Source organism: Arachis hypogaea, chromosome 5 (assembly GCF_003086295.3).
Source record: "Arachis hypogaea cultivar Tifrunner chromosome 5, arahy.Tifrunner.gnm2.J5K5, whole genome shotgun sequence".
NCBI lineage: Eukaryota > Viridiplantae > Streptophyta > Magnoliopsida > Fabales > Fabaceae > Arachis > Arachis hypogaea.
Window position 1 is genome coordinate 69,543,228 of NC_092040.1, and position 26,441 is coordinate 69,569,668.

Sequence of the window (26,441 nt, forward strand, 5' to 3'; positions counted from 1 at the left end):
ATAAATAATGTTTTCTCTTTGAAAAATCTTAGTACTTTTAATTATTTTTTGGATATTGGTGTGCATATGCAAACCCCACACTTCTGTACGGCAATACCAGAAAGTGCATTGGGTCGTCTAAGTAATACCCGAGCGAGTCAGGGTCGATCCTACGAGGATTGTGGTTTGAAGCAAGCTATGGTTATTTTGCAGATCTTAGTCAGGCATAATCAGAAGATTGTTGTGTAAATTTTGAATGGTTATATGTCATATATGGAATTTGTAGTTGAATTGAAAGCAATAATAAGAATAGAGTTGAGAGTTGGAGTTGCTTTGTCTTTCTGAATTAACTCTAGTAATACTGCTCTCCCTACTTGTGAATATTTTCTTCAATGGCAGGCGGTATGTGATTGACACTAGTTTGAGAGCTGCCAATACTCCTCTGGATCTGAACCCCAGGTTTAGTGTGGATCCATCTCTACTCTAGGGTGAAGCGCGTACAATCCATTCTCTTTTGTGATCCTACTCAAAATGCCATAGACAAGGTCGGCTCTTCCGGATTAGAGAATGCTACATCTTTGGGTTCTAGCCTCTACCACAGAGACCCTAATCTCCCCGAAAATTGGCTGAACTGATGTCTCGAGAAGTCCCCAATGAAGTCATGGATTAGCCGTCTGAGAGATGTATATTCAAGCTATTGGTCGTCCTTGTTCGGTGAAAGACGCATTCTGACCCAAGCAGACACGGTGTTTGTCAGGAGCATTCGTCTTAATGTGATGATGAACATAGCTAATTGGTTAGATCCTGTCTAATTCCCGGTTTGAATTACATAAACATAATCCCTTAAATACTAAACAAATGACTAGTAAGGGTAAAATAGTCTAATTAGTGCTAAAATCTACTTCTGAGGCAAACTTAGTAAGTGTTTGGGCTGAGCTTTGATGAGATCCACGTGCTACGAGGCTTCTTGGGCATGGAACGCCAGCTTCGGGGTCCTCTCTGGGGGTTGATGTGTGGAAAACGATCCAACACAAAACTCACCGGCAAGTGTACCGGGTCGCATCAAGTAATAATAACTCACATGAGTGAGGTCGATCCCACAAGGATTGAAGGATTGAGCAATTTTAGTTTAGTGGTTGATTTAGTCAAGCGAATCAAGTTTTGGTTGAGTGGGTTGTATTTAACAGAAGATAAATTGCTTGAAATGTAAAGGGAGAGGGGAAATTGCAGTAAATTAAAGAACAGGAAAGTAAAATAGACTGAATCTTAAAGTACAAGAAATTAAATGACTGAAACTTAAAGTGCAAGAAATGTAAATTGCAGTAACTTAAATGGCAAGGAATGTAAATTGCTTGAATGTAAAAGGGATTTGAGGACTGGGATTGCAGAATCTAAACGAAGAGAAAGTAAATTGCAATAATTAATAAAGTAGAAGATGAATTGGAATAAACTGAAATTCAAACAGAAAATGAAATTAAAGTGCAGCAGGGTTCACAGAAGAACCAAAAAAAAAAGAAAATGGGGTCTCAGGTCTCAAGAGACTAGGTAGCAGAGCCTAGATCTCTATTTGCCTTCCCAGATCCAAGTTCACAAAGCAATTGACAAGGAATTTAAGAAGAAGCCGTAAAGAGAATGTAAATTGATTCAATTATGCAGAAAAGAAACTAAAGAGTTCTTGAGTGGAGATTGAGAAAGAATTTCCTCAATTCTTAACACCCAAGAATCAAAACAAGGAAATTAAAAAGACCCAAGCAAGAACGAGGAAGAAGAGAGATCAATTCTCCTCCCCAATTCTCTGAAATCTCAGTGAAGTCACCAAGAGAAGTTCCAAAGTGCAAAATAAAATTCAAAGCTCAAAGAAAGTGCAAAATTCAAAAGCAAAAGCAAAAGGTCCTAATTACATCAAACTAGCTCCTATTTATACACTTTCTATTCTTGGATTTTGGGATTTGGATGGGCTTTTGATTTGGTGAAGAAATGAATTAAATTGGATTTTTAATTCAATTTTTGGCCCAAAATAATAGCTCCCAGGAGGCTGCCCTGCCCTTGTGGAGGGCAGGGCAGGATTTGGTGCGTGTTGGTGCTTGCTTGGTGCGGCTTGGTGCGGCTTGGTGCAGTCTTGGTGCGCAAAACGCTGCCCTGCCCTCGCGGAGGGCAGGGCAGAAAAATATGGTGCTGCCAGGATCGTGTGTGGTGCGTGCTGGTGCTTCCAGGGTAGTGATTTGGTGCGCCAGAGTTGTGCACCAACAAAATGCTGCCCTGCCCTCGCGGAGGGCAGGGCAGTGTTTCCAAAATGAAGTTCTGTGTTCGAATCCGGGCAGAGACACACCCTAAATCATTTTCCTTGGTTTCTTGGCACGGTAGTGGACCTTAGTACCTAGCTTCCTCATGGTCCCGTGTTCAACTCTTGTGGCAAGCATTTGGAGACATTTTCCTTTGATTTTCTCCCTTGGTGAGCCCGATACTGCCCTTGTGGAGGGCAGGGCAACATTTTATTCCTCTTGATTCCAAGGCACAAAATTGTGCTCTGCCCTTGTAGTGGGTAGGGCAGAGTTGCCTTCTCTGCTTAGTTCCCTTATGTTGCCCTCCTAGAGGGCAGTGTGCCCTTGTGGAGGGCAATGCTTGCCCTTCCTCATGTTGTGCGCCACACTTCTTCTCTCTTTGACCACACTTTCTTTTCCTTGGGCCACACGTCCTTAGGCCACGCTTTTCCTTTTTTTCTTTTCTTCACCTACAATAAACCGAAACAACCACTCAAAGTATCACTAAATTCAAGAGGCTTATAAATCAATTAAAATTCAATTAAAATTAGCTTAAACCTCGTGGATTAACATTAATTTCATGGTAGTTGCTTGATTTAAAGAAGTTGTGCATTTTCACTCCAAATCACTTACTTAAGAAGCAAGAAAGTGCATAAAGACTAACAAAACAAATGAAATTAGCTTGAAAAATGGGTATATGATGACTTGTCATCACAACACCAAACTTAAATCTTGCTTGTCCCCAAGCAAGCATCAAAACTAAGAGTAAATGACATGAATAAGAAAAGAACACATATCCTTATTAGGCATATAGCAGAACTTGATTTATGGAGTCTTTATGCAGACAATGACAACTCACTTATTGTTGCTGCTACATAATTCACATCTTTCCTCAAAGGCTTGCTAACCTTGCTGTTATAAGACTCACTTTTTTATTTCCTCCCTTGCTAACTTTTCTATGCTTAACAAGCTTATTATTCTTTTAGAGGTTTGGTGTCAAATGTTGCAGTATTAGCCTTTGGCTTCATTTTCTTTTTCTTTTTACTCAACATCTTTCCACCATAGACACATGGCTCATTAATTCTTCCTAGGATCACTGATGCCCAGCATCTCTTTGGATAACTAAATGTTCTGTATCTAAGTTGCTCTTTATTGTGGATTTTCAATTGGCCATCCCAAATCAGTTGATCTAAGTGACCGGGTTTTAAAATACCCCTTAGAATTTACTCATCCAAGCATATCTTAGTACAAGAACACCACAGGCATATGTCCTAGTGTCCAAGCTATTGGTGTCCAACCTTTATTCTTTGTTTTTCTTGCCATTTTGGCTTTTTCTTTCCCTTTTCTCTTTGTTTTTGTTACCAAGGACTTTTTTCATTATTGATAAGAGTCTTTGTACAACAGCAAGCTAACTCACACTTGAATGAGAATGATATTATGCAACAATTATTTCATGAGTTATGCATTTAATCAAACACATATACCACCACTAACTTCCATTCTTACTTATGCAACATTGGATATTTCACTTTTCAATTCAAACAAATCTCTTTTATTTAAGCATATGGGAAACAAAACAAAATTTCAAGCTAAGTGATGGATAACAAGCATTATGCAGATTTAGCATTTTTAACAAACCATTTCACTTGCAACTAGATGAACACTTTAGCAAGACATACAAGAATTCCTGAATTAAAACATTTCACAACAAAAAGGATTAAGTTTAGATACAACCTTTGAAGTTGCAGCCCTTTGATTCTTCCTTCTGTTGTGTTCTCTTTGAGTTAAGATGCATAATGTCTTCAATTGTTGCCTCATGTCCTGCATAATTCTCAAAGTTGCTTGCTTCTCAAGCCCTTAATTACTTGGTTAGCATGCATAGTGTGTCTCCTGGATTTACTTTGGTGTGGGAACACCAAACTTAATTGTTTGCCACTGCCTCTTATGCAACCATTTTAACCATATGTGAAACCCTGTGTCCTTGCTAAAGGTTAATGAAATTTAAAACTAGAAAGCAATTAAACAGTTGAATAATGTGTTTGGTTGCTTGGAGCTAGCATCATGCAAGAGGTGAGAATTGTGTTTTTAAATGATATTTTTGGTGGAACACCAAACTTAGAATCTTTCATTCTCCCTTAAACTGTTTTGGTGTGCAACACCAAACTTAGCTCCTTGCAATCCAGACCAATTATTCAACATTTTTATTGAAGAAGCTATGAAAGAAAACTACCTCAGGTTGGGTTGCCTCCCAACAAGCGCTCTTTTATTGTCACTAGCTTGACATCTTCTATTTTTGCTGATCATGGAGGTTGAAAATCACAGTGCCTTAGCTTGTCTTTCTTTACTGTGAACTTCCTTCCGGTTTCCTCTTTGATGACCTCTATAAATTCTTGTGGAAGGATCTTAGTTACAATGTAGTGATCAGACAACTGTGGGGATACCTTCATGGTTTGAATATTGATCACCACTCGATCCCCTAGTGAAAACTTTCCAGTGAGGATTTTCTGCTTTTCTTTAGTTCTATCCTCTGTCTCTCCTTGAAAGAATTCCTTGTTGTGTTTTCCTTGGCTGGTACTTCCTTTGTCCAGTATTTTCTCATTGTCCTCTATGATCCTTTTCCATCCTTCCTTCTTTGTAGCATCTTCGTTGTTGGTTGGTTCGTCTTCAATGGTTTTGAGGAAAGTACTTGGTTTTTTCTCACCCATTTCTGCAAAGTACTTCGCCAGTTGAGCTATCTGCTCCTCAATTCCTTTGATTAACATTGTTTGGTTCCTTGTTGTTTCCTCTTGGTGTTTCATCATTCTCTCTATTAGGATCTCCAAGTCTGTGATTCTCTGAGAGTCTTGTGAGATTGGTTGGTTATGAGGTGTTAGAGGTTGGAAGAGCGGGGGTGATGGTGGCATGTAATGGTTGCTATTGCTGTAATGGTGTTTTTGTTGGTTTGTGAAGTTGGAGTTGTTATAATTGAAATCCCTTGGTTTGTGATTTTGGTACTCGTTCCTTCTCCAGTTGAGATGAGTCTGGAAGTGTCTGTGTTGTGAGTATTGGCTTTGAGTGTTATTAGTGGGTGGGGGATGTTGATTGTTTGTGGTCATGGAGTTGCCCTGGTGGAAACTTCCTTGTTCTTGATGTTGAGACTCCCTCATTCTCAGATAAGAATGAGGTCTCCATGGTGGAAATTTGGCATTCACTGCAGCAGACAGCTCCATGTTTTGCTGTGGTTGATGGTGCATTTGTCTGTTTAGGTCCTTGAACGCATTCACCCCTTCAATATTCACCACTTCTTTTTCTGAGATTGCATTCTATGGTTCCTCAAATGAATGTTGGTTGTTGATTCCTTTGTCATTGAAGTTTGCAATTCCTTGGGCAGTTGTTGTTGCTTTGAGTAAGCCATCTGAGAAGTAGTCCACTGTTTTTCTTGTTTCTGGGGTCAATCCTTCATAGAAAGCTCGGAAGCCCACTTTATCAGTTGCTTTCTTGTATCTTTCCCAAGCCTTGAAGAGTGGTTCTTCGTCCCCTTGTGTGAATAGATGTTCCTCTTCTTTCAGCTGGATGATCTGTCTGGATGAGGTGAATTTGGCCAGAAATTTGGTGACCAAATCATTCCAACTAGTGATACTTCCTTGGGGAAAAGTTTCAAACCATTGTGCAGCTTCACCCTTTAATGAGAAAGGAAATAACAGGATCTTGTAAGTGTCATGATCTGGACCATCGGTTTTGACCGCATTACAAGTTCTCAGGAAAGTAGATATGTGCTGCTGAGGATCTTCCGATGGATTTCCATCATAGGAACAATTGTTCTTGATAAGTATAATGAGTGGTGGCTTCATGTCATGATATTCCTTGTTTGTAGAAACTTGATTTCCTGTGGTATGCGAACAAACAGGAGGAACAATTAGCGGCACGCTTGAGAATCAAGTGCAGTTAGTTGAAATAAACTGTTAGTGAATTGGTAGAGACAATTTCTCAAACAGTTAGTGTGTTAGTCAAAATTAAAATAACAGAAAAGAAAAAGTGCTTAATCTAGACCTCCACTTCACTTAATCATTGTCAATCTATTTCAATCCCCGGCAACGGCGCCAAAAACATGATTTGTGGAAAACGATCCAACACAAAACTCACCGGCAAGTGTACCGGGTCGCATCAAGTAATAATAACTCACATGAGTGAGGTTGATCCCACAGGGATTGAAGGATTGAGCAATTTTAGTTTAGTGGTTGATTTAGTCAAGCGAATCAAGATTTGGTTGAGTGGGTTGTATTTAACAGAAGATAAATTGCTTGAAATGTAAAGGGAGAGGGGAAATTGCAGTAAATTAAAGAACAGGAAAGTAAAATAGAATGAATCTTAAAGTACAAGAAATTAAATGACTGAAACTTAAAGTGCAAGAAATGTAAATTGCAGTAACTTAAATGGCAAGGAATGTAAACTGCTTGAATGTAAAAGGGATTTGAGGACTGGGATTGCAGAATCTAAACGAAGAGAAAGTAAATTGCAACAATTAATAAAGTAGAAGATGAATTGGAATAAACTGAAATTCAAACAGAAAATGAAATTAAAGTGCAGCAGGGTTCACAGAAGAACCAAAAAAAAAGAAAATGGGGTCTCAGGTCTCAAGAGACTAGGTAGCAGAGCCTAGATCTCTATTTGCCTTCCCAGATCCAAGTTCACAAAGCAATTGACAAGGAATTTAAGAAGAAGCCGTAAAGAGAATGTAAATTGATTCAATTATGCAGAAAAGAAACTAAAGAGTTCTTGAGTGGAGATTGAGACAGAATTTCCTCAATTCTTAACACCCAAGAATCAAAACAAGGAAATTAAAAAGACCCAAGCAAGAACGAGGAAGAAGAGAGATCAATTCTCCTCCCCAATTCTCTGAAATCTCAGTGAAGTCACCAAGAGAAGTTCCAAAGTGCAAAATAAAATTCAAAGCTCAAAGAAAGTGCAAAATTCAAAAGCAAAAGCAAAAGGTCCTAATTACATAAAACTAGCTCCTATTTATACACTTTCTATTCTTGGATTTTGGGATTTGGATGGGCTTTTGATTTGGTGAAGAAATGAATTAAATTGGATTTTTAATTCAATTTTTGGCCCAAAATAATAGCTCCCAGGAGGCTGCCCTGCCCTTGTGGAGGGCAGGGCAGGATTTGGTGCGTGTTGGTGCTTGCTTGGTGTGGCTTGGTGCGGCTTGGTGCAGTCTTGGTGCGCAAAACGCTGCCCTGCCCTCGCGGAGGGCAGGGCAGAAAAATATGGTGCTGCCAGGATCGTGTGTGGTGCGCATTGGTGCTGCCAGGGTAGTGATTTGGTGCGCCAGATTCACTTCTTGGTGTGCCAGGGTTGTGCACCAACAAAATGCTGCCCTGCCCTCGCGGAGGGCAGGGCAGTGTTTCCAAAATGAAGTCCTGTGTTCGAATCCGGGCAGAGACACACGCTAAATCATTTTCCTTGGTTTCTTGGCACGGTAGTGGACCTTAGTACCTAGCTTCCTCATGGTCCCGTGTTCAACTCTTGTGGCAAGCATTTGGAGACATTTTCCTTTGATTTTCTCCCTTGGTGAGCTCGATACTGCCCTTGTGGAGGGCAGGGCAACATTTTATTCCTCTTGATTCCAAGGCACAAAATTGTGCTCTGCCCTTGTAGTGGGCAGGGCAGAGTTGCCTTCTCTGCTTAGTTCCCTTATGTTGCCCTCCTAGAGGGCAGTGTGCCCTTGTGGAGGGCAATGCTTGCCCTTCCTCATGTTGTGCGCCACACTTCTTCTCTCTTTGACCACACTTTCTTTTCCTTGGGCCACACTTCCTTAGGCCACGCTTTTCCTTTTTTTCTTTTCTTCACCTACAATAAACCGAAACAACCACTCAAAGTATCACTAAATTCAAGAGGCTTATAAATCAATTAAAATTCAATTAAAATTAGCTTAAACCTCATGGATTAACATTAATTTCATGGTGGTTGCTTGATTTAAAGAAGTTGTGCATTTTCACTCCAAATCACTTACTTAAGAAGCAAGAAAGTGCATAAAGACTAACAAAACAAATGAAATTAGCTTGAAAAATGGGTATATGATGACTTGTCATCAGGGGTTTGTACATTGGTCTCTGCTCTTTGGGCACTAGACGCCTAAAAGGGGGCAGGTAGCTGGTGTTGGACGCAAGTTTTGGGCCTTCTAATCCGAAACAAAGTATGAAGTGTTATATATTGATGGAATGCTCTCGAAGTCAGCTTTCAATAGCCGTTGAGAGCTCTTTATTTGGACTTCTATAACTCCATAAAAGCTCTTCCGAATGTAGGTAGGTTAGATCTAGACAGCATCTGCACTGCTTTTTCTGTCTTTGAATCAGACTTCTGCTCCAGCTCCTCAATTTCAGCCAGAAAATACTTGAAATTTTTCAAAAACACAAAATCTTATAGTAGAATCCAAAAATATGATTTTGACACTAAAACCTATAAAAACTCAATAAAAACTACTAAAAACTATATGAAAATGATGTCAAAAAGCGTATAAAATATTCGCTCATCACATATTAAAACTAACCAATTGCCATCAAGAGTCTATCATCTCTTTTAAACTAAGGGCATGAGGGAATTAATATACAAATATCGGACAAATGGTGTTAGACCAATTCTAACTCCCATGATTTCTTTTTTAAAATTGACTAGTCATAGTGTTGAGAGCTATTTGGTTCCTACTTACTATAGAGTTGTTGTGGGAGCACTTTAGTATTGTACACTCACAAAGTTTGAAATACATTTTTCAGTGAACAAATGTAGTCAATTTATGCATAATCATTTGATTACATATTGCCAATTAGTCAAAAGAATTTTGAGATACTTGGCAAGTACTCTTGATCAAAGAATTATCTTTCGTCCATCTACTAATTTTTTTTTCTTTTTCAGATGTTGATTGGGTATCAGATTTGGATGATCGAAGATCCACCTCAGGTTATTATGTTTATTTAGGAACCAAACTTACAACACGGTCAAGTAAGAAGTAGCATTATGTGAGTAAATCCAGTGCTTAAGTAGAATTTTGTTCATTGTCAGAAGCAACTTCAAAAATTTTATTGCTTCATAATCTTCTTCTTGAACTGAATATTACCACTACAAGCCCTCCAGCTATTTACTGTGGTAATGCTAGTGTTGTTCAACTCATAATCAATCAAACTTTGTGTCATCACAGTAAGCATTTTGAGTTGAGACTTCATTTTATTAGAGAGAAGGTGAATCAACACCAACTCAGCATTCTTCAAATAACCAGTATGGATCATGTTGCAGATTGTAATGTTTGGTAAAATGGTAATTAAATAAATATGGGTTAATAAGGGTTAAAATTCAAAACTTATGAACTTGGAAATTCGACGATGATATTTGGATTCAGTAAATTTTTTCGAGTGGAAAAAATATAATTGTCTGTTGAAAAATATGTTAAAGCACGTACTGGTATTTAAGCTGGCAGTACCGACTTAAGTCTGTCTGGTACTACGTATGAAAAAAATAAAACTACTAAAATGACTATATAAATATTTGGAATATGAATTAAAAATGTCAATCTTAAAGGTTTTGGCCTAACGTTGAGCCAACAGGCTAAACCGAGTGAATCGAGCCCAAGTTGGGCCCAAGCCCACATATATAACCTTCATTAACTTAGCAATTCAGCATCATCACCCCCTTCATTTGTGTTTCAATGTTGAAATAGAGAAGAGAGAAAAGAAGAACAGAAACCCTAACTCCACAAATTTCAATCGCTCATAACTTTTGTTCCAGAGCTCCGATTGACGAGCCGTTTATGGTCACACAAAACTCTCGCCGAGCTCTTAATTTTTAAATAAACAAAGTGATAAATAATTCTAAATTTTGTTCCCAGTTCTCCCTTCTCTCTATTTTTGTGAATTTGATTGTGCATTGAAAAATATTGTGATTTTGATGGTTTATGCTCTAGAACGAGCTATAGTTGGGTTTTGTAACGACCCAATTTTCAATATGTCTAGATGATACCAGAAACTGAGCGCTACCAACTTGTCTACCTAATTATTATATATTATTTATCATATGAGCCTGATTCGTTGTTAAAAACGTAGTTAATTTGTGAGGTATTTTTATTTTTTTTTTTACAACGTCTGGATCAATAGATAGAATCATTCATAATCATTCCACAACGATAACAGATAAAATAGTTATAAACAACCACACATAAATACATCACAAGCAGTTAATAACATACAGTGATCCAGCCTTTATTTAGGTATAGACTTTTAGTTATAACACCCCTAGATATAACTAGATAATAACAATATACATATATATACATACAATATCCCAGGCCCTGACCTGTTTAAGAAGTCCCTAAGCTGGCAGTCCCTCTAAAATACTAAGCGAGGGAAAGTACGTTCTAAGTCTTTAAAACTCAAGTTAGATAGAACATCATTGAAAGGTAGAACATCATCTGTTACTCCTCTGCACGATCAGACATTACCACATGACGTCTCTCTTGTACCTCATCAAGTAGCCATACAACAAGAGTCTCGTACACAGGATTTAGGTTAAAGTTCACGTACAAACGGGGTGCAGACATTGGCTGGTCTCACAGTATATACATATAAATAGGTAACGAAGTTCACTCTAGACTCAAAAGACTACCTAGAGCGGAATCCTCTTTAGAGAATGATCATCAACGAACTACGGAAGGGTACTCTTACTTCCATCTGAGGGGGAAGAGACATAGAAGGGGTAAGAACTAGGGAGTTCTTAGTAGGGTCGGGGTTATTATTTAAGTTCATTAATTCTATGTTGCTTAGCAGACTAATAGCAAAATACAGAGAAGCAGTAAATAGATAAATAGAGAAAATAGAGCAAACAGAAAATAGAACACAAATAAAAGAATACAAGAAAGCAAAACACAGATACAGTGAACAGAATACAACAAAGAAAGCTTATATTCAAACAACAATCATAACAGAGGAAATGCACAACAAAGTATGATGCATGTCTAGCCCTAGTGCAGGTAATGAGCTCATCTGTCGGTTTCTACCCGCTCCCGACGTAACCCGAAGCAACTGAAACGGGTATGGCTTTCCAGTTGGTTATACCCTTGTGTACAAGAAATAGTCCCTCTGCCACCACAGGGTCCATTGCACGCAGGAAATAACACATCTGCCACTGCAGGGATGTATGCCGACACATCTTCTGTATATAGGAAATAACCCCTCTGCCACTACAGAAATGGAACTGGTGGTCACGGTAGTTCTATAGGAGGAAATAACCTCTCTGCCTTGCAGAATTAAAATATGGATCTGTACTGCAGGAAAGCGTTCTCAGTGGTCGCACCACCATCTATCTGACTGCCTCAATGCAGCAGATGAACAAACAAATAACTCTGGAGTTGCTTTAATGCAACAAATAAACAAACAAGCACCTCTTGGGTTGCTTTAAGCAACAAATGACCCTTCAACAGGTCCTCTGCTTTTTATCATACTACTCTTTTCTCTTTTTCTTTTTACTCTGCTCTGATTACTCTCTTCTTTGTATCTCTTTACTTTTCTCTGATTTCTCTGTTTAACGTATGTATTTAAAGCTTATGTAAATCTCGGTATGAATAGTTAGCCTGTCCCAAGTATAGGTTCATTAAGTCTATACTGAAACAGTTTAACTTTCATTATAATACCTAACCCTAGTCGCAACTCAAGGACTAACTATGTTGCCCTAGTTCGTTCACTAATTTCTGTCTATTTTTCTGTCATTAAGACTTTACAGACTTTTCTTTGGTTTTTATCTTTTCTTCAACTTCTTATCTTTCCTTTATATTTGCCTCACTAATATGTTCTCACCACTTCCTAAGTGTTTTATGAAGGTAATTATAAGATTCTGCACTTAAAATTGTCTTTCTAAAGCTTTTACAGAAAACTGCCTTTTCCGCATTATTTTATTATTTTTATTCATATATGTAACCAATTTTTAGCACAGCCAAGTCATACAACATTCACAAAATTTAAACACAAATAATCAAGATTAATTTCGTGACACCCTACCTGATTTTGCTGCTCCTAATTCGGTTAGACTTTCAGGTGGTCCTTAAGCACTTTTTCCTCATAAATCACATCAAGAACAACTTTAAATCCAAAAACCCTCAACTAACCAAATCTCCCTTAGCATGTTAGGAAGTGATTTCTAACCTTAGACTTGGTGGAAAGTCACGTTTCTTGGCCCTCAAGTCAAGTTAAGCATGATTCCTAAGGAAGAACATCAAGAAAACACATTTTAAGCATGTTTCCTTGAAACCGAATCAAAAGGGAGATGGTGCAGCCAACTCACCTTGATTCCAGCCTTGATAAGTCATATGATCACGTAGATAAAGAAGAGAGGATCATTTTGGTCGGATTGGAATTTTGATTTGAGTTTTAGTTTAGCAGAAATCAAGCTTTGAAGATTTGGAACTAAGAACTTTTCTCTCTTTTTCTCTCTTGGAAATTTCGGCCACAAGGAGAAAATGAACCAGCCTTGGGGGTTTTGGGGGTGTAGGGTGAGTTGTGATTGGTTGGGTTGGAGGTGGATTAAAATAATATTAAAATATCTCAGGTGTATAACTACTAAAACTAGATGTATCGAAACACTTATAAAAACATCTCTAAAAATTATTTTCTGAGCTACTAGCATAAATGAAACTAGTAACATATTTATTATGAGAATAAAACATGTATAATGAGGCCTTAGCATTGCTAAAGTCATCAGAGAGTGCTAGTGCTAAGCTGCACGAGTAAACTGTGAACCCGGTTAAACCGATTTTCTGTTTTTAACTAAAACTGACCAGGTAACCTTATAATATTATTCAAGAAGCTTCTAATACTAAATATAATGATGATATTACCCTATTATCTCTCTTCTCTCATGAATCAAGTCCGGTTTGTCAAACTGAGACTATTTACGAAATACTGGATCAAAACTCCTAACCGATACGGTTCAAAAACTATGTTCTTCGTGACTGTGTTATCGAGCTTGCCTCGGAAAAGATTCTAACTTAAAGATGGCATAATGACAATGAGGATTGAGATACTTGATGATATATCAGAGCTTCTCCCTTTACTGGTCCTCCAGAGTTCTCTGTACTTTCAAAAAAGATCTCGCATACTCGAAAACTGGGGTTGTTACATTCTACTTTCCTAAAAGAAAATTTTGCCCTCAAAATTTCAGTTACCTGAGAATAGATGCGGGTAATAAGCTCTCATCTTATCTTCCAACTCCCAAGTGTACTCTTCTTCTTCTCTTTGTCCCCAAGCTACTTTGACTAAGCGAACAGTTTTGCCTCTTAGCTGCTTATCACTTCTTTCTACGATCTGAACTGGTGATGCTTGATATGTCAAATCCTTTTGTAAAGGTACTGTCTCTAGTTGTAAAACGTGACTCTCATCGGGAATATATTTCTTAAGTTGCGAGACATGAAAAATATCATGAAGGTTTGACAGATATGGAGGAAGGGCTACTTGATAAGCTATTAGACCGACTCTTTTAAGTATTTGGAAAGGTCCTATGTATCGAGGGTTAAGCTTTTTAGTCTTAAGGGCTCTACCTATTCCAGTAGTCAGTGTTACTTTAAGAAAGATATGGTCTCCCTTACTAAACTCTAAGGGTCTACATCTATTATCGGCATAGCTCTTTTGACGGCTCTGTGCTGTCTGGATCTTCTGGCGAATTCCCTTTTATCTTCTCAGTACTTTCTTGCACTAAGTCTTGACCTAAGACACTAGCTTCTCCGTCATCATTCCAACATAATGGTGTCTGACATCTCCTTCCGTAGAGAACTTCATATGGTGCCATCCCGATACTTTGTTGGTAACTATTGTTGTAGACGAACTCGACCAATGGCAAATACGTATCCCAACTGCCTTGGTTATCCATCACACAAGATCTTAGCATGTCTTCTAATGTCTGGATTGTCCGCTCTGATTGTCCGTCTATCTGAGGATGGTATGCTGTACTCATATGCAGTTCTGTTCCTAAAGCTTTTTGAAAAGCTCCCCAGAATCTGAAAGTAAACCTCGGATCTCGATCTGAAATAATTGACGAAGGTATTCCGTGCAATCGTACGATTTCTTGAATATATATCCATGCCAGCCTTTCTAATGTATAGTCAACTCAAATCGGAAGGAAGTGCGCTGATTTTCTCAACCTATCCACAATTACCCAAATGGCATCGTGTCGTGTTGAGGTCCTTGGCAATCCCGTGATAATATCCATAGTGATCTGCTCCCATTTCCATTGTGGTATTTCTAAGGGTTGCAGGGTTCCTGACGGTTTCTGGTGTTCCACCTTCACCTTCTGGCAGGTTAAACATTTTGAGACATAATCAGCTACCTCTTTTTTTAAGCCTGGCCACCAGAACATTTGTTTCAAATTTTGATACATCTTTTTTTAAATATCTCAAGTGTATAACTACTAAAACTAGATGTATCGGAACACTTGTAAAAACATCTCTAAAAATTATTTTCTAAGCTACTAGCATAAATGACACTAGTAACATATTTATTATGAGAATAAAACATGTATAATGAGGCCTTAGCATTCCTAAAGTCATCAGAGAGTGCTAGTGCTAAGCTGCACCAGTAAACTGTGAACCCGGTTAAACCGATTTTCTGTTTTTAACTAAAACTGACCAGGTAACCTTATAATATTATTCAAGAAGCTTCTAATACTAATATAATAATAATATTACCCTATTATCTCTCTTCTCCCATGAATCAAGTCTGGTTCATTAAACTGAGACCATTTACGAAAAACCGGATCAAAACTCCTAACCGATACGGTTCAAAAACTATGTTTTTTATGACTGCATTATCGAGCTTGCCTCGAAAAAGATTCTAACTTAAAGCTGACCCTGAACCTGAAAGGACTTTGAAGCGAAAGCTAAGAGAAGCTAAAGCACAATTCTCTGTAGAGGACCTAACAGAAATCTTCAAAGAAGAAGACATTGCAGCCGAAAACAACAACAATGCAAACAATGCAAGGAAGGTGCTGGGTGACTTTACTGCACCTACTCCCGACTTCTATGGGTGAAGCATCTCTATCCCTGCCATTGGAGCAAACAACTTTGAGCTTAAGCCTCAATTAGTTTCTCTAATGCAACAGAATTGCAAGTTCCATGGACTTCCATTGGAAGATCCTCATCAATTTTTAGCTGAATTCTTGCAAATTTGTGACACTGTCAAGACCAATGGGGTTGACCCTGAGGTCTACAGACTTATGCTATTCCCTTTTGCTGTAAGAGACAGAGCTAGGATATGGTTGGACTCACAACCTAAAGAAAGTTTGAACTCTTGGGAAAAGCTAGTCAATGCCTTCTTGGCAAAGTTCTTTCCACCTCAAAAATTGAGTAAGCTTAGAGTGGAAGTCCAAACCTTCAGACAGAAGGAGGGTGAATCCCTCTATGAAGCATGGGAAAGATACAAACAATTGATCAGAAAGTGTCCTTCTGACATGCTTTCTAAATGGAGCATCATAGGTATCTTCTATGATGGTTTGTATGAACTGTCCAAGATGTCATTGGACAGCTCTACTGGAGGATCTCTTTATCTGATGAAGACGCCTGCAAAAGGTCAAGAACTCATTGAAATGGTTGCAAATAACCAATTCATGTACACTTTTGAAAGGAATCCTGTGAATAATGGGACGAATCAAAAGAAATGAGTTCTTGAGATTGATACTCTGAATGCCATATTGGCTCAGAACAAAATATTGACTCAGCAAGTCAATATGATTTCTCAAAGTCTGTCTGGAATGCAGGCTGCACCAAGCAGTACTAAGGACGCTTCATCTGAAGAAGAAGCTTATGATCCTGAGAACCCATCAATGGAAGAGGTGAATTATATGGGAGAACCCTATGGAAACACCTATAATCCTTCATGGAGAAATCATCCAAATCTCTCATGGAAGGATCAACAGAAAACTCAACAAGGTTTCAACAACAATAATGGTGGAAGAAACAGGTTTAGCAATGGCTAGCCTTTTCCATCATCTTCTCAGCAACAGACAGAGAATTCTAAGCAGAGCCACTCTGACTTAGCAACCATGGTCTCTAATCTAATCAAAACCACTCAAAGTTTCATGACTGAAACAAGGTCCTCCATTAAAAACTTGAAGGCACAAGTGGGTCATCTGAGTAAGAAAGTTACTGAACTCCCTCCTAGTACTCTTCCAAGCAATACAGAAGAGAATCCAAAAGGAGAGTGTAAGGCCATCAACATGGCCGAATTTGGAGAGGAGAAAGAGGCAGTGAGTGCCACTGAGGAAGACCTCAATGGATGTCCACTGGCCTCCAATGAGTTCCCTAATGAGGAACCATGGGAATCTGAGGCTCACACTGAGACCATAGAGATTCCATTGGATTTACTTCTACCATTCATGAGCTCTGATGAGTATTCTTCCTCTGAAGAGGACGAAGATGTCACTGAAGAGCAAGTTGCTAAGTACCTTGGAGCAATCATGAAGCTAAATGACAAGTTATTTGGTAATGAGACTTGGGAGGATGAACCCCCTTTGCTCACCAAAGAACTGGATGACTTGGCTAGGCAGAGATTACCTCAAAAGAGACAGGGCCCTAGGAAGTTCTCAATACCTTGTACAATAGGCACCATGACCTTCAAGAAGGCTCTGTGTGACCTAGGGTCAAGCATAAACCTCATGCCTCTTTCTGTAATGGAGAAGCTAGGGATCTTTGAGGTACAAGCTGCAAGAATCTCACTAGAGATGGCAGACAATTCAAGAAAACAAGCTTATGGACTTGTAGAGGATGTTCTGGTAAAGATTAAAGACCATTACATCCCTACTGATTTCATAGTCCTAGAGACTGGGAAGTGCATGGATGAATCCATCATCCTTGGCAAAGCCTTCCTAGCCACAGCAAAGGCTGTGATTGATGTTGACAGAGGAGAATTGATCATTCAAGTGAATGAAGAATCCCTTGTGTTTAAGGCTCAAGGATATCCCTCTGTAACCATGGAGAAGAAGCATGAAGAGCTTCTCTCAAAACAGAGTCAAACAGAGCCCCCACAGCAAACTCTAAGTTTGGTGTTGGGAGGCCACAACCAAATTCTAAGTTTGGTGTTGAACCCCCACATTTAAACTCTAAGTTTGGTGTTGGGAGGTTCCAACATTGCTCTGAGTATCTGTGAGGCTCCATAAGGGCCTACTGTCAAGCTAATGACATTAAAGAAGCGCATGTTAGGAGGCAACCCAATGTTATATTTATCTATTTTCCTTTTGTTATTTTATGTTTTCTATAGGTTGATGATCATGGGAAGTCACAAAATCAATTGAAAAAAGTAAAAATAGAATGAAAAATAGAAAGAAAAACAGCACACCCTGGAGGAAAACTTGCTGGCGTTTAAACGCCAGTGAAGACAGCAAATGGGCGTTTAACACCCAGTCTGGTACCATTCTGGGCGTTTAACGCCAGAAAGGGGCACCAGACTGGCGTTTAACGCCAGGAATGGGCAAGAAGCTGGCGTTAAACACCAGAAATAGGCACCAGCCTGGCGTTTAACGCCAGGATTCGCAGCAGGAGCATTTTTGCTCGCCACATGGTGTAGGGATGAATTATCCTTGACACCTCAGGATCTGTGGACCCCACAGAATCTCCACCTACCCCACCACTCTCTCTCTTCTTCACCCATTCACCAATCACCTCATCACCTCTTCGCTAAAAATCCCTCACCAATCAAAACCCACTATTCTCTTTACCCCTCTCTCCACCCCTATATAAACCCCTCTTAACTCCTTCATTTTCACACAACCTAAATACTACTTCTCCCCTTTGGACGAAACACAAAGCCCCTCCTCCATCTCCTATCTTTCTTCTTCTTCTACTCTCTTCTTTCTTCTTTTGCTCGAGGACGAGCAAACCTTCTAAGTTTGGTGTGGTGAAAGCGTTGCTTTTTGTTTTTCCATAACCATTTATGGCATCTAAGGCCAGAGAAACCTCTAGAAAGAGGAAAGGGAAGGCAAAAGCTTCCACCTCCGAGTCATGGGAGATGGAGAGATTCATCTCAAAGGTGCATCAAGACCACTTCTATGAAGTTGTGGCCATGAAGAAGGTGATCCCCGAGATCCCTTTCAAACTCAAAAAGAGTGAATATTCGGAGATCCGACATGAGATCCGAAGAAGAGGTTAGGAAGTTCTTACCAACCCCATTCCACAAGTCAGAATCTTAATGGTTCAAGAGTTTTATGCCGATGCATGGATCACCAAGAACCATGATCAAAGTGTGAACCCGGACCCAAAGAATTGGCTTACAATGGTTCGGGGGAAATGCTTAGATTTTAGTCCGGAAAATGTAAGGTTGGCATTCAACTTGCCCATGCTGCAAGGAGATGAACACCCCTACACTAGAAGGGTCAACTTTGATCAAAGGTTGGACCAAGTCCTCATAGACATTTGTGAAGAGGGTGCTCAATGGAAGAGAGATTCAAGAGGGAAGTCGGTTCAACTGAAAAGGCATGACCTCAAGCCCGTGGCTAGGGGATGGTTGGAGTTTATCCAACGCTCAATCATTCCCACTAACAACCGGTCCGAAGTCACTATAGACTGGGCTATCATGATTCATAGCATCATGATTGGAGAGGAAGTAGAAGTTCATGAGGTTATATCCCAAGAACTTTATAAGGTGGCGGACAAGTCCTCTACCTTGGCAAGGTTAGCCTTCCCTTATCTCATTTGTCACCTCTGTAATTCAGTTGGAGTTAACATAGAGAGAGACATCCTCATTGATGAGGACAAGCCCATCACTAAGAAAAGGATGGAGCAAACAAGAGATCCCACTCATCATGAAATCCCTGAGATGCCTCAAGGGATGCACTTTCCTCCACAAAACTATTGGGATCAAATCAACACCTCCCTAGGAGAATTGAGTTCCAACATGGGACAACTAAGGGTGGAGCACCAAGAACATTCCATCCTCCTCCATGAAATTAGAGAAGATCAAAGAATTATGAGAGAGGAGCAATAAAGGCAAAGAAGAGACATTGAGGAGCTCAAGCACTCCATAAGATCTTCAAGAGGAAGAACAAGTCGCCATCACTAAGGTGGACCCGTTCTTTAATCTCCTTGTTCTTTATTTTTCTGTTTTTCAAATTTTTATGCTTATGTTTATTTATGTTTGTGTCTTTTGATCATTAGTGTCTTAGTGTCTATGCCTTAAAGTTATGAATGTCCTATGAATCCATCACCTTTCTTAAATGAAAAATATTCTTAATTGAAAAAGAGAAGAATTGCATGAATTTCAAATTTTATAACAGATTAATTATTTTGATGTGGTGGCAATACTTTTGTTTTCTGAATGTATGCTTGAACAGTGCATATGTCTTTTGAATTTGTTGTTCATGAATGTTAAAATTGTTGGCTCTTGAAAGAATGATGAAAAACGAGACATGTTACTGAGGATCTGAAAAATCATAAAAATTATTCTTGAAGCAAGAAAAACCAGTGAATTCAAAAAAAAAAAAAAGAGAGCAAGCATAAAAAGCCAATAGCCCTTTAAACCAAAAGGCAAGGGTAAAAATAAAAAGGATCCAAGGCTTTGAGCATCAGTGGATAGGAGGGCCTACAGGAATAATATCCTGGCCTAAGCGGCTGAACCAAGCTGTCCCTAACCATGTGCTTTTGGTGTGAAGGTGTCAAGTGAAAAACTTGAGACTGAGCGGCTAAAGTCATGATCCGAAGCAAAAAGAGTGTGCTTAAGAACCCTGGACACCTCTAATTGGGGACTCTAGCAAAGCTGAGTCACAATCTGAAAAGGTTCACCCAGTTATGTGTCTGTGGCATGGATGTATCCGGTGGTAATACTGGAAGACAGAGTGCTTTGGGCCACGGCCAAGACTCATAAAATAGCTGTGTTCAAGAATCATCATACTTAACTAGGAGAATCAATAACACTATCTGGATTCTGAGTTCCTATAGAAGCCAATCTTCTGAATTTCAAAGGATAGAGTGAGATGCCAAAACTGTTCAGAGGCAAAAAGCTAAAAGCCCCGCTCATCTAATTAATACTGATCTTCATAGATGTTTTTGGAATTCATTGCATATTCTCTTCTTTCTATCTTATTTGATTTTCAGTTGCTTGGGGACAAGCAACAATTTAAGTTTGGTGTTGTGATGAGCGGATAATTTATACGCTTTTTGGCATTGTTTTTAGTATGTTTTTAGTATGTTTTAGTTAGTTTTTATTATATTTTTATTAGTTTTTAGTTAAAATTCACTTTTCTGGACATTACTATGAGTTCGTGTGTTTTTTTGTGATTTCAGGTATTTTCTGGCTGAAATTGAGGGACCTGAGCAAAAATCTGATTCAGAGGCTGAAAAGGACTGCAGATGCTGTTGGATTCTGACCTCCCTGCACTCGAAGCGGATTTTCTGGAGCTACAGAAGCCCAATTGGCGCGCTCTCAACTGTGTTGGAAAGTAGACATCCTGGGCTTTCCAGAAATGTATAATAATTTATACTTTGCCCGAGATTTGATGGCCCAAACAGGCGTTCCAAATCAGCTCAAGAATTCTGGCGTTTAACGCCCGAACTGGCACAAGAATGGGAGTTAAACGCCCAAACTGGCACAAAAGCTGGCGTTTAACTCCAAGAAAAGTCTCTACACATGAAAGCTTCAATGCTCAGCCCAAGCACACACCAAGTGGGCCTGAAAGTGGATTTTTATGTCATTTACTCATTTTTGTAAACCCTAAGCTACTAGTTATCTACAAATAGGACCTTTTGCTATTGTATTATCATCTTGGTTCTTCTGGTTCCCTCTCTGGGGCCGAAGCCAATGATCACCATTATCACTTATGTATTTTCAACGGTAGAGTTTCTACACACCATAGATTAAGGTGTGAAACTCTGCTGTACCTCAAGTATTAACGCAATTACTATTGTTCTTCTATTCAATTCAGCTTATTCTTGTTCTAAGATATCACTTGTTCCTCAACTTGATGAATGTGATGATCCGTGACACTCATCATCATTCTCACCTATGAACGTGTGCCTGACAACCACCTCCGTACTACCTTATATTGAGTGGATATCTCTTGGCTTCCTTAATCAGAATCTTCGTGGTATAAACTAGAATTGATGGCAGCATTCAAGAGAATCCGGAAGGTCTAAACCTTGTCTGTGGTATTCTGAGTAGGATTCAAGGATTGAATGACTGTGACGAGCTTCAAACTCGCGATTGTGGGGCGTTAGTGATAGACACAAAAGAATCACTGGATTATATTCCGACATGATCGAGAACCGACAGCTGAATAGCCGTGCTGTGACAGAGCGCGTTGAACATTTTCACTGAGAGGACGGGACTATAGCCATTGACAATGGTGATGCCCAACATACAGCTTGCCATGGAAATGAGTAAGAAGGATTGGATGAAGACAGTAGGAAAGCAGAGAGACGAAAGGGACAAAGCATCTTCATACGCTTATCTGAAATTCTCACCAATGAATTACATAAGTATCTCTATCTTTATTTTATGTTTTATTCATCTTTTAATCATTAATCCTCCATTACCATTTGAATCCGCCTGACTGAGATTTACAAGATGACCATAGCTTGCTTCATACCAACAATCTCCGTAGGATCGACCCTTACTCACGTAAGGTTTATTACTTGGACGACCCAGTGCACTTGCTGGTTAGTTGTGCGAAGTTGTGATAAAGAGTTGAGATTGCAATTGAGCGTACCATGTTGATGGCGCCTTTGATGATCACAATTTTGTGCACCAATTAGAGACTTTGATAAGAGGTAAATGTGAAATTAATGGTAAAGTATTAACAGTATTGTACGATATTGGAGCATCTCATTCATTCATAGACTTTGATAAAACTGTTGAACTAGGACTAAAGGTGTTGAAATTAGCATTTTATTTACATGTCATATTCAAAAACTATGGTGACTAGACTAGGATGTTAAGAAGTTCCTTTTAAGGTAGAGGACCAAGAGTTTGTTCATGATTTTATCTGTTTGCCAATGACTGAGTTAGATTTAATGTTGGGTTTAGATTGGTTGTCGGTAAATCTAGTGTTTTTGGATTGCTTTGAGCGTTCTATTCAGTTTATGTCTAAGGAATCAGAGGGACCAGTAGTTTCTCAGAGTTATTACTTGAATGCATTGAAGGTGAATTGTAGTGGAGTAGAGTGCCAAGGGTTTATCCTTTTGGCTAAAGATTTGTTAAGAGATGAGCAAGACTTATATCAAATACCAGTCGAGCGAGAATTTCTTAAAATTTTTCCCAAGGATATAACCGAGTTTCCACCTCAGAGAGAGATCGAATTGCTATAGACTTAGTGCTAGGAGATGGACCTGTGTCGATTGTACCTTATCGGATGGCACCATTAGAGTTGGCGGAGTTGAAGAAGCAATTAGAAGAGTTGATAAACAAGGGCTTTATTCGACCAAGTGTTTTCCCATGTGGATCACCTGTGTTGTTGGTGAAAAAGAAGGGTGGAGGTATGTGATGTGTGGAAAACGATCCAACAAAAAATTTACCGGCAAGTGTACCGGGTCGCATCAAGTAATAATAACTCACATGAGTGAGGTCGATCCCACAGGGATTAAAGGATTGAGCAATTTTAGTTAGCTGTTTGATTTAGTCAAGCAAACAAGTGTTGATTTGAGTGATTTATATTCAACAAAAGCTAAATTGCATGAAATTTAAAGGGAGAGGGGGAATTAATAGTAAATTAAATAGCAGAAGAAGTAAAAGAGCTAAATCTTAAAGAACAAGTAATGTAAATGACTGAAACTTAGATTGCAAGAAATGTAAATGGCAAAATCTTAGAGTGCAAGAAATGTAAAATTGCTAAAAGAGTAAAAGGATCTGGGAGCTGGGAATTTAAAATTAAACCAGAGAATGTAAATAGCAATCAATTAGAAAAGTAAAAGATGAATTAAAATGCAATAGATCTCAAATAGAAAAGAAAAATTACTTGAAGAAGCAATACAGAAAGTGAATTCAACTTAATTGTAAAATCTAAAAGAGAAGTTGAAGATCTCAAAGGTTGAATGAGACTAGAAAACAAGTCTAGATCTCAATTCCTTCCTTGATCCAACAGAGAATAATTGCAGAAGAAATATATCAGAGATGAAAGAAGTAAAGGAAACTTAGATCCAAATCACAATTCCTTGAAATTATGTAGAAAGTAAATAAAGAAAGATCTCAGATCAAGAATGAAATAGAATTACTTCAATTCTCAATCCCAGATTCAAAATAAAGAGTGAAGAGTGTAGAAGTAAGAACAAAGAATAAGAGAATTCAATTCTCAATCTCAATTCCTAAACCCAAAGCTAAAATCTAAATGAGCTAAAAAATGAAAAAATTGAAAATGTAAAAGTGTTAAAAAGGTCCTCTCTAAATCAAACTAATTTCTATTTATACACTTCCTATTTTTGAATTTTAGAATTTGGAGTCAGCATTTCAATTTGGTAAAGAATTGAATTTAAATAGAATTTTAATTAAATTTGGACCATGGGTGCTGCTCCCAGTAGAGTGCTCGGTTAATTGATTGAGCGTAACACTCCCCTTTGCTTTGTGTCTCGCCAAATTGATGTCATGCCAAGCCTTGCCCGTTTCAGCCTCATAGCGCACAGTTGATAAAGAGAGCGCAGCGCTCCACCTTGCTTTTGGTGTGCCAATTTGCTGCGTACCAATTTCTTGAAGGGTGCAGGGAGGAGTAGCGCTCGGTTAATTGAGTGAACTGAGCGCCCCTTGCCTTGTTAATAAGCCCCAACTTCGAACCATGAGGGAAGCACTTGTGGAGCCAATTTCTTTTGTGAAGCAAAGAGAGGTAGCGCCTTGCCTTGAGTGGAAGGCCTCAAGTTCGAATCCCAGCAAAGCCATTTTAGCTTTGGTTCTTTGCCCAAGCGCTCCTTCCTTGAGTGTAAGCTCCCAAGTTCGATTCCTAGTGAAGCCATGTTGGCTTATTTTTGTTACAAGTAGCGCTCCTTCCTTCTCTTGGTTCATGGGTTCGAAACTTTGTGGCTTCACTAGCAAACATTGCACCTTGAATTTATTTGAAGTGGAGGCCGATAAAGTTAAGTGAGTTAACCGAGCGCTATGTTTGTTGACTTGTTTCCTTGGTTCCTTGTAACGCTCGGTTAAGTGAGAGAGCGCAGCATTCCTTGTCCTTTGCTTTCTTGGATTTGAGTAGCGCTCAAATAGAGAGTGCTGTGCTCACTAAGACAGCGCTGTTCCTTGGTTTCTTGATACGCCACGCTTTTCTTCTTCCTTAGGCCACACTTTCCTTGTTTCTTTCTTTTCTTCACCTACAAGTAATCAAAACAACCAATCAAAGTATCACCAAATTCACAAGGTTTATAAATCATTCAAAAACAAATTAATTTTAGCTTAAACCTTATAATTTAGTATCAAATAAAAGATAGTTGATTGATTCCACCGAACCGTGCAATTCCACTCCAAATCACTTACTTATAATGCAAGAAAGTGCATAAAACCTAATGAAACAAGTGAAAAATGCTTGAAAAGCTAGTATAAGATTACTTGTCATCAGTATGAGGTAGTGTGTTGACTACTGACAGTTGAATAAGGTGATATTGAAGAATAAATATCCTTTACCAAGGATTGATGATCTAATGGACCATTTACAAGGAGCTGGTGTATTTTCAAAGATCAACCTAAGGTCGGGTTACCATTAATATGGGCGAAAGAAGCTAACATCTGATGCATGAGTGGTGCACGAAATTGCAATCACACTTTTGCAATTCCACACAACTAACCAGCAAGTGCACTGGGTCGTCCAAGTAATACCTTACGTGAGTAAGGGTCGATCCCACGGAGATTGTCGGCTTGAAGCAAGCTATGGTTATCTTGTAACTCTTAGTTAGGATATCAATAATTATCAGGGTTGATTGTAAAAAGTAAAAGAACATGAAATAAATACTTGTTTTGCAGTAATGGAGAACAGGTTGAGGTTTTGGAGATGCTCTATCTTCTGAATCTCTGCTTTCCTACTGTCTTCTTCTTCAAGCACGCAAGGCTCCTTCCATGGCAAGCTGTATGTAGGGTTTCACCGTTGTCAATGGCTACCTCCCATCCTCTCAGTGAAAATGTTCAACGCGCTCTGTCACAGCACGGCTAATCATCTGTCAGTTCTCAATCAGGTTGGAATAGAATCCAGTGATTTTTTTGCGTCTGTCACTAACGCCCAGCCTTCAGGAGTTTGAAGCTCGTCACAGTCATTCAATCATTGAATCCTACTCAGAATACCACAGACAAGGTTTAGACCTTCCGAATTCTCTTGAATGCCGCCATCAATTCTAGCTTATACCATGAAGATTCTGATTAAGGAATCCAAGAGATATCTACTCAATCTAAGGTAGAACGGAGGTGGTTGTCAGGCACACGTTCATAGTTGAGAAAGATGATGAGTGTCACGGATCATCACATTCATCAGGTTTAAGAACAAGTGATATCTTAGAATGGAAGCAAGCATGATTGAATGAAAAACAATAGTAATTGCATTAATCCATCAAGACACAGCAGACTCCTCACCCCCAACCATGGGGTTTAGAGACTCATGCTGTAGAAGATACAATGAGAAATGTGTAAAGTGTCATGAGGTCCAGATACAATGTCAAAAGATCCTATTAATAGTGAACTAGTAACCTAGGGTATACAGAAATGAGTAAATGACGTAAAAATCCACTTCTGGGTCCACTTGGTGTGTGCTTGGGCTGAGCATTGAAGCTTTCATGTGTAGAGACTTTTTCTGGAGTTAAACGCCAGCTTTTATGCCAGTTTGGGCGTTTAACTCCAATTTTTATGCCAGTTCCAGCGTTAAACGCTGGGAATTCTGAAGCTGATTTGCAACGCCGGTTTGGGCCATCAAATATGGGGCAAAGTATGGACTATTATACATTGCTGGAAAGCCCAGGATGTCTACTTTCCAAAGCCATTGAGAGCGCGCCAATTGGGCTTCTGTAACTCCAGAAAATCCACTTCGAGTGCAGGGAGGTCAGAATCCAACAGCATCTACAGTCCTTTTCAGTCTCTGAATCAGATTTTTTTGCTCAGGACCCTTAATTTCAGCCAGAAAATACCTGAAATCACAGAAAAACCCACAAACTCATAGTAAAGTCCAGAAAAGTGAATTTTAACTAAAAACTAATAAAAATATAATAAAAACTAATTAAAACATACTAAAGGCATACTAAAAACAATG

The 26,441-nt window shown here is 39.0% G+C and overlaps 1 non-coding gene across 1 annotated transcript; it reads right to left on the reverse strand.

Annotated features, from left to right (window-relative positions):
• Positions 1 to 15,599: 15,599 nt before the first annotated feature.
• Positions 15,600 to 15,707, reverse strand: LOC112804778 (small nucleolar RNA R71). Its single transcript, XR_003203396.1, has one exon. It is a non-coding gene; the product is annotated as a small nucleolar RNA R71 (small nucleolar RNA).
• Positions 15,708 to 26,441: the final 10,734 nt, after the last annotated feature.